At 43.4% G+C, this 17,429-nt stretch overlaps 1 pseudogene; it reads left to right on the top strand.

The window, feature by feature from the left end:
- The first annotated feature begins 15,586 nt into the window (after nt 1-15,586).
- Nucleotides 15,587-16,146, top strand: LOC132518109 (large ribosomal subunit protein uL22-like; annotated as a pseudogene).
- The last annotated feature ends 1,283 nt before the right edge of the window (nt 16,147-17,429 follow it).

Below are 17,429 nucleotides of genomic sequence, written 5' to 3'. Positions count from 1 at the left end.
CTTTGCATAGTATTTATTGAATCTAGATTATCATTTGGCAATGAGATCAGGACCTTGGAGTTTGTAAATTATATTAGATAATATTAATAGTGAAAGAGCTACCCAAATGTATCTACATTATGTGAATAATCTACTGTAATAATATTTAAAGACCAGTGTTGCTGCTATTTTTAATGTTTTGGTTATTTTAAGTGAAATACATGTAATGTTTTAAACTTAGGGAATTAAATTTGAAGATTTTTCTTGCCTTCCAGAATGTGAATATTATACATAAATATATATATATATATAGACATATTGCAGAGAAAACAAAATGACAATCTTTTTTGAGAATGTAAAGTGAATGTACTCCATTTATGCTATAACTGTTGTTGTTGATGATGGAATGAGTTTTGATTTTTGTTAACGTTTTTATCAACTGGTCTCTAAATCTCCTAATTTTTTTTTGTTTTTTGTTTGTTTCTTTGAAAGACATATTTCTCATTGTATGAGTTTTAAGTAGATTGGTTTTGCATTTTTGTATTATGCTGCTACTAGATGTTAACTCTCCAGTACTGTCCAATAAAATGTGCTCCCAAAACCAAGGCCTTGGAATCTTTGATGCTTCCTTTTTCAGGTTGTGCTGGTTCCCCACAAAGATTCTTTCCGTTGATGACACTTGCCCAGTATTTGAAGAGCACAGTCAATTTCACATCAGAGTAAAAAAATTCGGTGTGTGCACTATACACAGAACATAGGCACACAAACTTGAATTTAATTTGGCAAAATCTCAAAGAATATTTCAGAATTTCTCTGTTTTCATTCTCCTTCAAGTTGGTTTCTCCTCTAAGATTAACTATCTAGATAAATATTCTTGTTTCCTTGATTACTTTATGGAAGTTTATTCTCAATAGAGTAGGTTGAGCTCTTTATCTCACATCCGTCAATCCCTGGAAAATCAACTCTTTCTGCACCAGAATGCCTGCCTTGGTTGTAAAGCCCCATGAACATGAGGACACTGGCTCCGCCAGTACCCTCAGGCTCGGTTGGTGAGTGATTCTGGATGAGTTTCCCTGTGTCCTGAATAACACCATCTTTTCCAGCTCTACTGAGCAGAGGAGCGTTTGTCATCGCTGATCCCCGTGCTCCCACCCCTACTCTGAAAATCCCCCTGGTCAGTTAGTTTTCTTCTATCACACTTCTAAAGCTATAACAGTTCCCAGCCTCCCTAGCTGACAAGGAGTATGCATGTCACACTCATAAATCACAATCCATCTCAAGGAGTAGGGCCATTTTAGGAAGCTTCCAGATAAAAAAAATTAACATCTACTTTAACCTAAGGTGAATTCTAGGTCTTGCCAAACTGGACAACTATGTAATCCCATGAAAGAAGTTGGACTGCTTTTGGTAGTGGCAGTGGTAGGATGGGTAGGTATACAGCATCATATTGAAGACCCATAGGCTTGATTCCCAGATTAGCAATTCCATATATTTTTAATTCCCTTCGGTGCCTACAAATCTGCATCTAAACTAGGACAACTGGCTTCTAGTTTCATGAAACCGATTATGAAGAAATCTTGGCAAGGGAAAGGAGATGATTGCAAATTTATTCCTACTACTTGGAGAAAATTTTCTATGATGATGCATAATAAACAGCTTGAGCTGTGCTTCAGAGACAGATGATCAGTGTGTCAACCCACGAAGATGCATAAGAGCCACAGGAAGACTATTCACCTGACCTCAGGTATGGCCTTCACGTAGAGTAGCACTGTCCTTCCTGGGAGCATCGTGGACAAAATCATGCAGAGGACAAATAGGAAAGAATCTGAGGAAAAATCTTGGTCAATGACCTGGGTACATTTATTTTACTTTTTTGTTGTTGATATTGCTGTTGTTTTCTATAGAACAGAATCATTCATATGATTCTGTTTTCTATAAAACAGAAATCATTCATATTCATAATTCTAACATCCTGACAAAACCATTATAGTTCTCTGAATGCCCTTCTAATCTTATCTATACCCATATCCATTTTTTGTTTCTTCCCACTACCAGTATATTTTCAATCACTTTCCCATGTTGCTGCATGACCTTTATGGCTATCTAATGGTCATACCATAATTCACACAGTCCTTCCTTTATTGTAGGACATTTGGATTGTAAACTCCTTTTATCGTTCTGTCATAAATAATGGTGCTGTGAACAGCTTTATACATAAATCTTTTTCTTTTCTTGAATCACTTCGTTATTTCTGAGCGAGGAATGACAATCCTGAAGAGAATGGATTTTTTAAAATTTATTGGTTTTTATATATGTTGCAAATCTCCCTCTCAAGGAATTGTATAGGACAGTCGGTTGGTGTCTATCAACTACAACCTCAACCTATGTGAAATAAATTGTATTTATTTATTCTGATGAATGGCTAGTCTGATTCTCAAAGGTAAGCAAAGACCTTTGCCTAAAGCAAGGATGCAGCCAGTCCTCTAACAGATCAAAGAAGGTGTTTAACGTATGGTTAGTAAAGAGCTCTTTCAGAACGGTATTATTCTCGAAGTTTAAATTTTGATGACTGCTCCATTCCAGGAAGGATCTAAAAGCTGCTAGTTCCTTCTAGGATCCATTCTCCCTGGCTTCTGTGGTTTAATTCTGAGCAACAATATGACCAACTGTTAATTCCCAGCCTTCCTTTTGTTAACTAAAATTTCAGAAAAGGAGACCTGACTGAAATAAGTAGGCATTTACCGGGGAGTTGTTAAGACTGCAGCCAGGGAGACAGTTTCAAGAAGCACTTGAATTATGTTCCCTGGGACTACAAAATGGGGGAGGCTTAAAAAGGCAAAACCCCACAAGGTTAGATAAATTGTCATGAATTAGGATTGAAACTGGCAAGAAGTAAGGGTGTTTGTTAAGCAAGGGTTGGTTGAGATCTGAAATGATTACACAGTTGCGAAGAGGGAGAGAACTTTGAAGCTACAGGTCTGTAGCTAGCAGATATTGTTTTAAAAATGGCTGGTGGTGTCCTTGCGTTTGATATAATTCAGAGAAGATTCAAATTCTCAGTGATGTAGGAAAGTGTCTGAAACCACATCCAAAATGGCCATCCAGCTCCATTTTGGATGCCTGAACCATAGTTCCTCTCTTTTGATCTCCAAATGAACTTAAATATGTAGTCACTTTCAACTAATGGTGGCAAATGAGAAAAAGCAGAAGTCATTGTACAGGGCAGCTGAAAACACACTTGAAAGGTGAGTTACCTAGCTTGCCTTTCCCCCACCTCCCTTACTTTTTCATACTCCCTGGAATGTGTTTGTAATAGCTGGAATTTCAGCAGCCATTTTAAAACCATGAGGGTGTAAGTTATAAGGCAAGGATAGAATAAAAATATGCCACTTGAACCACCCAAAACTACCTACCTCCAGTCTTTTTTTATGGGAGAAAAAAACTGACATGTACCTTAAGCTACTGTTACCTCACTTCTCTATTACTAACAGCAGAACATGATCTCTAGCTTAAATGATGTTTTTCTAGGACATTGCAATCATTCACCCATTATTTAATTTTGTCTTAATGGCTACTAATTATTTTTTTATTCAGGGTTATTATTAATCCAGTTTTACAGGTAGTTTCACTCACTGTTGTTGAGAAGACCACTTGTGCAGGAAATATGGAATCCAATATGGAAAGAGGTGAAAGGGATCCCTAGGGTGATGGTGAAGGGACATCCTAGGATGAAAGGTGGGTACCAATGGAAATGGCAACCAGTTCAGAACGGAGTAGGTCAGAAAGCTTTAGAGATTTCTTCAGGATGATGAATATAATGAATACCTCGTAAATCTGAGTGTATTTATTTAGAAGCAAATTAGACCATTGAGAATTAAGGACTGAATAAATGTCTGTGGGAAAAAATTATAAACTCAAAGGAGAAACATGAGTGGCACAGCTGTGGCTTAACTGGAGGTACTGTTTTCATAGTCATAATCATATAATGTTAATCATGTACTATTTAAATGTTGATCTAATCAACACGATGCTGATATAATTTATTGGGAACTTGGGGAGATAAAAAGTGTGAACACATGGGGTGGGGAGTGTGGGTGTGTGTGAAAGATATCAAAATCATCTCCCATGGTGGTGATCAATAGGTAATGCCTAAGACTGAAACATCAAGTGTAGGAGTATAAGGATGTCATTCAGAAACGTGCAAGTAAAGCCAAAGAACCAGTTCAGAGAACTGAAACTAGTCTCCTCCTAGGAAGGGAAACGGGGGAAGAGATGGAAACTGCTGATTTTTTTTCAACAAGCCTTGCAACCAGCTCCACAAACCTTAAAATAAAAACTGGGGGTGGGAGAGACAGACACTGGAAAGGAAAAAGACATGATCTGTGATCAAAGGATGATTGTAATCTAAAAACTAGTGCAAATAACCAGAAACTTAGAAAGGTAGCTACTATTTCTGTCTGCTCAGCCCTTGTCCCACCACCCATCCCTCCCAAGTCTTCAGAAAACAGCCCTCCTGGCTACAGAGGTGGTCAGGTGACCCAGGGTGGGCCAATTATAGTCCCTCACAGCCACAGTGAGTGGTCTGAGTGGGCACATGACCTAAACTAAGCCAATCGGGGCTCCTGGGACTTTTCAAATTACTGCCCAGGGATAAGAACCTCTTGTTCCTCTCTGATCACAAAACCCAAGGATATACCTCAAGGGCAGTTCTCCACCCCACACCTGGCCAAGTTTGTACCAGCCAACGAAGTGAATCTGCCAAAAGCAACAGAGAAGAAATAGAGAAGGACAAAGAGAAGGTATTCAAGGCAGTGAATCCAGTCTTCCCTGAGACCAGCTCTATGCTGCCCTCTGGTCAGTTAAATCCCAGCCCAGTCAAATCCCTTCTTTTGTTTAAGCAAGGTTAAATTGGGTTTCTTTCCATTGTAGTCAAAAATACTAATACACAGTCAAAAACCGTCAAACAAACAACAACAACAAAGAAACCATCAAACAAAACTTTAAAATAATTTTATTATGGAAAGTTGCAAACAAACACAAAAGTAGAGAGTCTGGCATAATGAATTCCCACAGTCCATCACCCAGCCTCACAATTATTCACATTTTGACAATCTTGTTTCATCTGTCTATCTCTCCACCGTTTTTTCCTTAGAAATATTTCAAAAGAAAACCCCAGACGTTATATTATTTCACTTAGCCCCTGTGCTTTATGCACTGGTCCTGGTAAAAAGTAAGGTGTCAGACAAATGCCTGTTTTGTCCATATTTAAGCTATATGGTCAAATATTGGCAATGTGAGATGGCTTGATCTAATACTTCGATATGAACGTAATCTAACTGCTAAGGATCTTTTTTTTGACATAACCTCCACGCCATTATCATACCTAACAAAATTAAGAATAATTCCTTAATATCTAACACCAAGTCCATTTTCAAAATTTCCCAGTTGTATCAAATATTTGTATCCACCGTTTGCTTAAATCAGGATCCAAACAAGGTCTGCACAGTGATTTGGTTAAAATAACTTTTTGAGTGTTCTCTCATTTAGCACTCTTGAAGGAACCTAGACAGGTGACACCAAATGGTGGGCAATCCTCAAACAGAAGAAGTCAGAAGAATTAGGTCCCAACTCCTTGTTTATATTATTTAATATACACATATATCACATTAAATAATATACCATATATGTGTGTGTACATGTTCTGTTTGCTTCACATCCATTCTCATTTACCCTTATAAGGCTGGGTGCCATTATCACCCTTATTTTGTAGATGAGGAGGTACCCCCAAGGAGGTCAGCTGACTTGCCCAATATCATCAGCTAGTAAGTAGCAGAGCTGAGGTTGGAACTCAGGCCATATGGCTCCAAAGTCTAAGCTCTTAGCCCCTGCACCCTACCTGTACTTTATACTCCAGTCCTTGTGAGCAGTAAAGTGCCAGGCACATGCCTATTATTATTTTATTCCACAAAGTACTGAGATCCTGTAGGGAAGAAGGCGACGAGAGCTTACGAAGTAAACGGTTGAAGGACTACATCCATGTGGCTCAGGTAGAGTCGGGATTTGGGACCGATCTGTTGCATTTCCCCTCTCTAGTCATCCACTCCCAGGCATTCCTGTTTGAGTCCACGAGCCTCACTGCCGTGCTCCTCCCCCACGAAACTGATGACCTCTAGTCTTCCTTCCCTCACCTGGACCCAGTGGTCATTCCTCTTGGCCTCCTGCTTTATTTACTTTTCTGCTCAGTCCCTTTGGCCTGCTTCCAACCCCGGCCTCCAAGCTAACCCCAACTCTTCAACTATAACATATTCAATGAGAACGATTTGACTCTGGTGGGCCCAGAAGTTAATGAACCCAGCGTTGGTGATTCAGACTAAAGGGCCCAAGCCCCTCCTGCTGCTGGGCGACCTAATTCTCTCCGTTTCAAATATATTAGCCTTGGGGAATCACAGCAGGCACACCAGCTATACTGGCTGCTTTGGACTTCTCCACTGCTATGATACGATCAGCAGGATGCCTAGTTCACGTAGCACTTCCCAGGGAGCTGGCTGCTTCATGAGGACAGCCAGAAGCGCAGGTGTAGGAGGATCACCTCGTCATTTCTTCTCAAACATGCATACACATCCCACACGGATCTTGTTAAAATGCAACTTCTGATTGGGTAGGTCTAGGGTAGGTCCCAAGATGCTGCCTTTCTAACAAGCTAACAGGTGGTGCCAATGCTGCTGGTCCGTGGACCACCCTTTGAGTAGCAAGAATCTAGATCACTGGTTCTCAAAACCAATTGCACATTACAGCCACCTAAGGTGCTTCTAATTAGGGGAGAGGTAGGTGCAGGCAGTTATAAAAGCTCCCCAGCTGATTCTAATGAACAGTCAGAGTTGAAAAATACTACTTTGGAGGCTGAAGCAGCAGCAGGAATTGGGTGGTCAGTTGCATGAATCCCTGGCCAGATGGAGGAAGTGAGGTGGTCACAGGAAGGTGGGGCTCCTGGCTTGTAAGCATCTTCCTTCCTTGTGCTTCCTGCCTCTCCTTGCTGTCACTTGCGTTTTCTCTCTCTTTTATTTTCCTCCTACCAATCCTTCCACTTCCCAAATCCTCATCTCAAAAAGAAAAAAGCTGAGCAAACTGAAAATCAACAACTCTTCCTACATCCCTCAGAAAACTGAGGTCACAAGGCAACCATCACCCTGAAAATTGGAGAGACAAGAAAAAACAGAGAATCACAACCTACCAGGAGCACAAGTCCACAGCGGGAGCCAATACCAGTGGGAACACTTCAGTGTAAGTGACAAATTGCCGGAGGCTCAGGGTGGACTAGCTTGAGAGTTAAAAATTCCAAGGGTGGGGGTGGCAATGGGGGTACTTCTAGGGGACCTCTACTCTTTTGTTTATTTCCTGAAGCTGCATCAGATTCTCAGGGTGAAGACTAGAGAAAAGTCCCCTTATACTTCCAGCAAGTAGAGGGGGAAAAGAAGGTGTGGCTTCTAGGAAATAAATCTTTGTGAAAAAGATGTTGGAATTAGTAAACAACCTTAAAATTGAGCAAGTAGGTAACTAACACACAATCAATGATGGGGTTATTATATGCTAGATGCTGGGGATTGAGGATAAAACTGGCTCCCTCTCCTCCAGGAGCTCGTGTTCTAGTGGGAAATGCATATGTGCATACAACTGAAATAGCACAACGTGGCCTCTCCCGTTGCGGAGCACAGGCTCCGGACGCGCAGGCTCAGCGGCCATGGCTTACGGGCCCAGCTGCTCCGCGGCATGTAGGATCTTCCCGGACCGGGGCACAAACCCGCGTCCCCCGCATCGGCAGGCGGACTCTCAACCACTGCGCCACGAGGGAAGCCCGCACCCGCGGTCTTTTAATTGATATCACACACCTGGTCTCAGGACTTGATGAAGCTCAGGTTCTTTATGTCTCATCCCAGAAAGAATTCAGTGAGAGATAAAGTAATAGGTAAGAAGTGGATTTATTTAGAGAGATATAAGGGTGGTTAGTTTTTATGGGCTCGGTAATTTCATAGGCTAGTGAGTGGGAGGATTATTCCAACTATTTTGGGTGAAGGATGGGGATTTCCAGAAATTGGGCCACTGCCCAATTTTTGGCCTTTTATGATAAGCCTCAGAGCTGTCATTTAGCATGCTAACATATTAAACAAGTGTATAATGAGGCTTAAGGTCTACTAGAAGTCGAATCTTCCACCATCTTGGACCTAGTTTGTTCTAATCAGTCTTTGTCATATGCTCAATGGCTATGTCATTCTTTTAAAGGTTGTGCCCTGCCCCCTTCCCTTCTGTTTCACAATGATGCCAGAGATTGATAGTTGCTGCCCCTTACATCTTACCTCTGCTTCTTCCATAGTAATAGAACTCTCCTTTTTAGCTGAGCACATGCTCCCCAGAATAAAGATTATATTTCCCAGCCTCTCTTGCAAGGTAGATGTGGTCTTATGACAGAGTACTGGCCAGTGGGGTGTAGTGTCCTTACTTCAAGCAGGTGTCTAAGCCCTCACCCCCGTAACTGTGAATATGACCTCATTTGGAAAAAAGGGTTTCGCAAAGGTAATTAAGGATCTGGCTGTGAGCTCGCCCTGGATATGAGGGGCAGCGGCTCTCCATCTCCCCTTTTCTCTTGCCTACTGGCTGGAAAGCAGATATAATAGCTGGATCAAAGTAGACATCTTAGACAATGAGGTGGAAGCCTCAACCGATAGCCTGGGTTCCTGATGACTGCAGAGTCACCATAGTGTTACCGAGTTAAGTCTTATGGGCCCTGCTCAGGCCCTAGCCCGAGAGCTGAGGCTCTCTGCCTTGGCAGAGAAGAGTTCTTTTTCCTTTCGTGTTCGAGCAGCCAAATAACGACGGAAGCTGAGATCAACACGGCACAAGCTTTATTCGGTGACCAAAGAATGGAGAAACGGGAACTAAGTTCAGATCAACTTCTCACCCCGCTGGTGAGAGGGATTTAATTTTAAAGAGTAAAGGGAGGAGGAGGGAGGCTAATGATGGCGAAGCAGATGAATTAGTTTACCGGGAAAGGCTTCTTCCAAGGGAGTGGGTTGCCACCACCTTTTTACCCTTTTTCGGTCCTTAATGTCCAGTCATGGTCGCTGGTAGGTATGCCATTTAATATGCGAATGTAGTAAAATCAAGGTGTAATGAGACTCAGGGTCTGTTAGAGGTCAGATTCGTGGCCATCTTCGTCCCAGGTGGTTCCACCTGGTTTTTTGTCTGTAGCTTCCTTCTTATCTCTGGGGCCTTTAACTTGAAGATTTATGTTAACTCCTGCCCAAGGTGGGAGTTGGCAGGTTTTGAGCAAGGACACTCCTGCTAAAGGTGAGGGTTGGGGGGTTGTGAGCAAATACCTGGAGCAGCTCCCGTAACGACAGCAGCCGACATTTACGTAAACTAAGAGAAAAATAGATTTCTAATTTGCTGAAGCCTTTGTGACTTTTGGATTTCTGTCTCTTGTAGCAGAACGTTTTACTAACAAATATACCAACTAACCACAATAAATCTGCTTCTTTTTAGGCCTCTCATAAATATTCAAAGTACAAAGCAATATATTGGGCAAGTTCTATTTCACTTAGAATAAAATATAGACTCCTTTATTTATTTATTTGCGGTATGCGGGCCTCTCACTGTTGTGGCCTCTCCCGTTGCGAAGCACAGGCTCCGGACACGCAGGGTCAGCGGCTGTGGCTCACTGGTCCAGCCGCTCCGCGGCATGTGGGATCTTCCCGGACCGGGGCACGAACCCGCGTCCCCTGCATCGGCAGACGGACTCTCAACCACTGCGCCACCAGGGAAGCCCTAGACTCCTTTAAATGGTCAGAAAGGCCCCGGTGTGATCTGACCCCTGTCTACTTGTCCAATCTCATACCACTCTTCTCTGGCCTGGCACAGGGTATACTGCAGCGTTATGCCTGTGTTCCTTCATAACATACATACCTTGTGAGGACCTGTTATGAGCTACACGTGCAGTGGGCACACAGCATCAGACCTAGCCCTTACAGCCAACTTTTTTTCTATTTTGCTTATAAGCTAATTTATTTTCCAGCTCAGAGCCTTGACCCATGCTCTTCCCTCAGTCTAGGGCAGGGCTGTCCAATAGCACCTCCTGCATGATGGAAATGTTCTTATCTGTGTTGTCCGATATGATAGCCACTAGCCACAAGTACTGAATACTTGAAATGTGGCTGGTATGTCTGAGAATATAAATTGCTAATTTTACTTAATTTTAGATTAATTTATGTTTTAAACAGCTACACGTGACTAGCAGCTGCCAGGATGGACAGTACAGGTCTCGACCCCTCTGCTCCCTGGGACACATAACTTACTCGTTGAGGTGGTTTTAGAACGTGGTCGCTGATTCTTTGACACACCTCTAACTGAGAGATGGGGTCTATATCCCCTCTCTTTGAATTTGGTTGGGCTTGTGACTATATGACAGAAGTGATTTTTTGTTGTTGTTGTTTTTAGATGTTGGGGGTAGGAGTTTAGTAATTTATTTATTTTTGCTGTGTTGGGTCTTCATTTCTGTGCGAGGGCTTTCTCTAGTTGTGGCAAGCGGGGGCCACTCTTCATCGCGGTGCGCGGGCCTCTCACTATCGCGGCCTCTCTTGTTGCGGAGCACAGGCTCCAGACGCGCAGGCTCAGTAGTTGCGGCTCACGGGCCCAGTTGCTCCGCGGCATGTGGGATCTTCTCAGACCAGGGCTCAAACCTGTGTCCCCTGCATCAGCAGGCAGACTCTCAACCACTGTGCCACCAGGGAAGCCCGACAGAAGTCATTTTAATGTGACCTCTGAGGCTAGGTAAGAAGAAACCTTGCAGCTTCTGCCCTGGTCTCTTTAAGGTCATGGTCCTAGGACACTTGCTTTCAGGAAGCTCCTTCACAGAACCTACTCACCATCCTATGAGAAGCCAAAGCCACATAAAGAGGCCCACACGTAGCTGCTTCATCCTTTGAGTCATCCCAGCCTAGGTACCATACTAGTTTCCTGTGGCTGCCATAATGAATTACTACCAACCTGGGGGCTTAAAACAACAGAAATCCACTCCCTTGCAGTTCTGAAATCTGCCAGAAATCTGAAATCAAGGTGTCGGCAGGTGTTGCCGTGCTCTGAGTCTCTAAGAGAATCTGTTCCATTCCTCTCTCCTAATTTCTGGTGGTATCTGACAATCCTTGCTGTTCCCTGGCTTGTTGACACATCAGCCCAATCTCTGCCTCCACCTTCACATCACTTTCCCCCATGTTTCTCCTCTTCTCAATTCTCTCCTTTCTCTTAAAGGACAACAGTTATTGGCTTTAGGGCCCACCCTAAACCCAGGATGATAGCATTTCAAGATCCTTAACTGTGATTACATCTTCAAAGACCCTTTTTTCAAATAAGGCCAAATTCACAGGTACTGGGGATTAGGACTTGACATTATCTCTTTGGGAACCACTATTCAGCCCAATACAGCCCCAGCCATGTGCATGAGGTGGCCTAGAGATGATTCCAGCCCCCGGTTGTTTGAGTTACTGCCAGACCCTCACATTTTCCTGGCTCAGACCCTACACATTGTAGAGCAGACATAAGCCACAATCACCATGCCTTGTTTGAAATCCTGACCTATAGAACTTCTGAGCATAATAAAATGGTATTCTAAGTCGCTGAGTTTGGGATGGTTTATCACACAGTAATAGATAACTGGAAATTCCTGTTCATCTTTTAAGGGCCTGATCAAGTAACATTTCTTCAAAGAGGCCTCCTGAGATACCTCCTCCAAGTCTAAATTACATTCCCCTCTTTACTTTTCCTTTCTGGCACATATCACAAGTTATAGTTATAAACGTCGTTAGGTGTTTTTCCTTTTTTTTGATTTTTGGCTGCATTGGGTCTTCATTGCTGTGCGCAGGCTTTCTCTAGTTGTGGCAAGCAGGGGCTGCTCTTCGTTGCGGTGCACGGGCTCTAGGCGCACGGGCTTCAGTAGTTGCGGCACGTGGGCTTAGTAGTTGTGGCTTGCAGGCTCTAGAGCGCAGGCTCAGTAGTTGTGGCACACGGGCTTTGTTGCTCCGCGGCATGTGGGATCTTCTGGGACCAGGGCTTGAACCCGTGTCCCCTGCATTGGCAGGCAGATTCTTAACCACTGTGCCACAAGGGAAGTCCTGTTTTTCCTTTTTAAATGTCTCCCCCACTAGACCTAAGTTCCATGAGGCCAGGGACCATGTTTGTTTCATTCAACACTACGTCCTCTGTGTGTACCAGGCACACAGTAAATGCCCAACCAATACCTGCCAAATGAATCAAATTCTGAGGTTTCTGTGACTGAATCTACAACTGACGCTTCTTTGTCATCTGAACTGAGGCAGCTCTAGGAAGACATTATTTATTTAGCCTTTTTGCTCTCAGCAGATGAAATAAGCCAGCATGCAGCAAGTGGGAAGCAAAGTGTTCATTTTCCAAGGCTCAAACCTCAGTTCTTGCCGTTACGGTTCTTTGCATTTGAATAATTACTGTGGTTTTTAATTGTGGTGAAAACAAATGAACAAAAGACAAAGCTGGTCAGACAGCCAGGCTTTGAGAGACATCTTTAATTTTTTTAAGAAGCATCTGTAAGTTCACAAATGAACCTTAAATTGTCCTTGTATGTGAGTGTGAATCTCATGATACATTCTTCCATGAAATGAAAGCTTAATGACAAATCATACAGCATAGGCTCTCCCTGGCATCTTTGCCGTCATCCGTCTTGTTCTAGAAAGTGCATGGGTACAAATTCTCCTGTTACTTTTCTTGGAACAGAAAGAAAAATAGGACTTGGAACAGAAAAAAAAAAAAAAAGCCAGAAAGAAAAAGCAAAATGTGCTAAATAATACCAAGAATGGTCAGCTAAAACTTGTAAGCAGCTGTACAAATGAGTGTAGGGATAGAGCCTAAGATAAGTCAGGAGGTAGTAAGAATCTTAAAAACTGAGTATAAGCAGTTGGCGCTCACCTTTGTCACTCTCACACAGGTCACTGGTGATTGGAAGGACTCCTGACTCTCCCAGATGCGTCCATCTTTCCCACGGTAGGAATTTTAACATGATCTGCGAGACCCTACATGATAATGTTCTGTGTTTTCTCGGATTCTGTACTTGTCTATTTGGCATCCGTTAAGCACAGCACCAAAGCTCAAAGTTGCTTACCCTTCGCTGTGATCTGGAGTCCACGCTCTGAACCACTTCCTTGTCTAACTCTCACACACCAAGCCGATGTTTTCCTTGCCCTAAATCACCCCAGGGCCAGTGCCCACCTCTATAGCCAGAGCCCGCCTACATGACTCAGACTAGCCACGCCTCTGCTGCTTCCTCTGCCTTTGCTGTGGAAACCCCATTCAAGGCTGTGGCAGGGAGGCTTTCCCCTCACTCCACTTCTGCCTTGTGACCGAACCCGGTTCCTCCCGGTGTGGCCCTGTGTGGCGTGGCATGCACCATCCCCCCAGGAACTGTAAGCAATGCGTTTTTCTTTCAATGCCATTAGCATTTCCACGTCATCACTCGGTCACCTACATAAATTGAAATCCATGGTGGGTACAACTGAGACTGATCAGCCCTTGGGGCCTTTTACAGTCGTTGTTTCCTCTGCCGGGAGCCCTCTTCCCCTGTGTCCACATGGCTCCTCTCTCACTGCATTGAAGTCTCTGCTCAGACATCACGACATCCAAGCAAGGCTTCCCTGAGCACGCATCTAACTAGCATGCCTATCTAGCCTAACTAGCTGTCTATCCTTTTTTTTGTTTTGCTTTGTGTTTTTTGTCTTTTTAATTAATTTATTTATTTATTTTTGACTGTGTTGGGTCTTCATTGCTGCACGCGGGCTATCTCCAGTTGTGGTGAGCGGGGGCTACTCTTTGTTGCAGTGCACGGGCTTCTCATTGCAGTGGCTTCTCTGTGTTGTGGAGCACAGGCTCTAGGCACATGGGCTTCAGTAGTTGTGGCACACAGGCTCAGCAATTGTGGTGCATGGGCTTAGTTGCTCCGCAGCATGTGGGATCTTCCCGGACCAGGGCTCCAACCTGTGTCCCCTGCATTGGCAGGTGGATTCTTAACCACTGCGCCACCAGGGAAGTCCACCCCTCTCCTTTTTTTTTTTTTTTTTTTTTTTTGGGTGCACCGGGCCTTCATTAGGGCACACGGGCTCTTCACTGCAGGTTTCTCTCTAGTTGTAGTGCGTGGTTATGTGGGATCTTAGTTCTCAGATTCTGTATTTGTCTATTTGGCATCCATTAATCCCTTGGACTTGGAACAGAAAAGTTCCAAGATCCCCTGACCAGGGATCAAACCTGTGTCCCCTGCATTGGAAGGTGGATTCTTAACCACTGGACCACCAGGGAAGTCCCTAGATGTCTATCCTTTTGTCCTACTTTATTTTTGTTACTAGCTCTCATCACCACCTGACTCGTGTGTGTGTTCCCTCACTCTGCACCACACAGAACTTAAGTTTTCCTAGAGCGAGGCACAGATTTTCGTTTTGTTAACAGTGAAGTTCCTACCACTTAGAACAGTGCCTGGCACACAGAGGGTGTAAAATATTTCCTAAATGATGAAATTTTATTTTTCCAGAGCAGCTGGCCTGTTAATGAGTACATGAATGGCCGAAATCTCCTTCAACTTTATAACTCTCATTGGGCCCGGAGATCCATGAGAAGCCACTGCTCTGGATCAATAAGACATGAATTTCTAAAAGGGAGTAAGTGGTTCAAAAACATATCCTGGGGAATCGCAGGATAAAACCCCAAGCAAGCTGGTTTGTGGAATTAATACTGGGGGTTAGGACAAGTGAGCAATTACCATTCCGGAATTATCAGGCCCTCTGCCATTCCTCTGAAAATGTGCCTTGCATTGGGTTATGGGCTCTGTAACTCCGAGGGATTAAGGAAAATACTTTCCTTTATCATTTAGGAATAGCGTCATGCTCCCCCCATGAGGTTGAAGCAGGGTCTAGGAAGCATCTTAGCAAGGGTTGGCCCAGACACCCTTCAGTGTGTGCCGTGTGCTTTCCCTCCAGAAGGAGCCTAAATGACTGTGAACGCAGCTCACCAGTCGTACAACTCAGCTCAACACTGGTTCACACTTGATACTGGCAGCCTTTTCTCCCAATGAGCACATTTCAGAGGAAAGCTGCGTATCACACGGTGCTTATAATGATGTATCTCAAAAAGATCTGTATACCATGTAGGTAAAGAAAAGTCTAGCAATGCTGACCAAAACTATAGAGGCTTAAAACAAGGGAGGGGAGGTGGAGGGAAGAGAGGAAGGAAGGAATTTCTGCTCTCTGAAAGACAGGAGAACTTACATTCTCACTGGTATGCCCCATTGCCTCTGTGAAAAACGTCCCCTAAATAACTTTGATGCAAGCTGATGTGGAGGCTGATCCACTACTGACCTTAAGATGTTTCCTTTACCTAACCCAGATGCTATCATTTAGAACTAAAACTAGATCAATTTTTCTCTAGTCTCAGAGGTTAAAGACATTATGAGATTATTGAAATGAAGAAAGTTAAAGAAAGGAGAATCAGAGAATAAGAATTTGTAAGTCTCCTTTTTCCGGTAAGCGCCCTGAGGTTACCTCTAAAAATGGTTCGCTATTCACTTGACCCAGAAAACCCCACAAAATCATGCAAGTCAAGAGGTTCAAATCTTCATGTTCACTTTAAGAACACTCGTGAAACTGCCCAGGACATTAAGGGTATGCATATTTGAAAAGCCACCTAGATGACATCTGAAGGATGTCACTTTAAAGAAGCAACGTGTGCCATTCCGTCGTTACAATGGTGGGGTTGGTAGGTGTGCCCAGGCCAAACATTGGGGCTGGATGTACGGGTCAGTGGCCCAAAAAGAGTGCTGAATTTTTACTGCACATGCTCAGAAATGCAGAGAGTAATGCTGAACTTAAGGGCTTAGATGTAGATTCTCTGGTCATTGAACACATCCAGGTGAATAAAGCCCCCAAGATGTGGCTCAGGACTTCCAGAGCTCGTGGTCGGATTAACCCATACATGAGCTCTCCCTGCCACACTGAGATGATCCTTACTGAAAAAGAGCAGGTTGTTACTAAACCCAAAGAAGAGGTTGCCCAGAAGAAAAAGATATCCCAGAAGAAACTGAAGAAATAAAACCTTATGGCCCGGGAATAAATGTCACAAAAAATAAATGCAAATAAAAGTAAAAAAAAGAAAAAGAATTTGTAAGTCTCTCAGACTGTCAGGGGACAGAGGTCTAACAGGCAGGGCTAACCAAGCTCTCGTCTGCATGGACCCAGATAAAGTTGGGCCACAGCCACGCTGTTGTTTACTTGCCATCTGTGGCTCCTCTGTAACCGTCGCATTAACTGTTTGCAGCAGAGATGGTCTGCAAAGCTGAAAACATTGAATATCTGGCCCTTCACAGAAAAAGTTCGCTGATCTTCGGTAGCTATTAAAGGAGCAGCGTGACTTACCAGGCTATCGTGATCTTACTGAAATATTTCTGAGGACTGTGTAACGCCCTTCACTTTGAGTCCCTCTTTATCAAGCAACGTTCTGAATGTAATTGGGCTTCTGGAGTATGTTTCTCTATTAAAGAAAGAGGATGTGCAGACTTGCTACACGGATTTCCAAACATCCTGGACAGTTGTATTTCTCACTATAAACTACTAAACTGGGCTTCTGCCACAGTCTCTCACAAATTCACATGGTACGCAAGTTTTCAGGGGGTCTAGCATCCCTTTATATTAGGTCCAGACCTGCAGGGCTGGAAGACTGTGCTCTGGACCTGAGGTGACCCCTCGGAGTCCGAGCCCCACGCTCTGACCTCACACAGCAATCACAGTCACATCCCTTAGCGTATCAGGGAAGAATTTGAGCCAGGAGTAGCTTTGGTATTTGTGAACTTCAATTTCTAGGCCTCTTACCTTTTACTTTTTTTTTTTTTTTGGCTGTATTGAAGTAATTACATGAATACAATTTTAAAAATCAAATAGAAATACAGGATTAAAACAAAAATAATAGTCACCTCCCCAAGGTCCTCCTGATCTCCAATTCCCACTATCCAGAAGAACAGTTTTCAAATCTTCTCATTGTATTTTTTCATATTTGCCTTCATAATTCTAAATAACACGCTAAATCATGCTCTTTGCAGGACAGTCATATCAAGTAAATAATGGGTCCCCCCACCTTTTTTTAAACAATCCTTTGGAGTTGTCCTACTCTGTGACCTGCGCTGACTGATCTCTCGGCTTCTGTGCAACTGTAACCATGTAGCTTCTGTTCAGCATTGTTTGGGGGTTCCTACAGTCTCCTGTTTGAGTTTCTCATTTTCTAGACCCTGTGTCTTTTCACTCTGAGTTGATGGAGCACATCTTTCTGTTGCTTCATGAGAAAGAATGAATAGAAGATAAAATTTTCATTGCCTTGCCTGTTTGAAAAAGTCTTCATTATAC

The sequence above is a fragment of the Lagenorhynchus albirostris genome, chromosome 3, assembly GCF_949774975.1.
Source record: "Lagenorhynchus albirostris chromosome 3, mLagAlb1.1, whole genome shotgun sequence".
Lineage (NCBI taxonomy): Eukaryota > Metazoa > Chordata > Mammalia > Artiodactyla > Delphinidae > Lagenorhynchus > Lagenorhynchus albirostris.
Note: the sequence above shows the minus strand (reverse complement) of the source record. Positions and strands in the feature narration are given on the sequence as shown.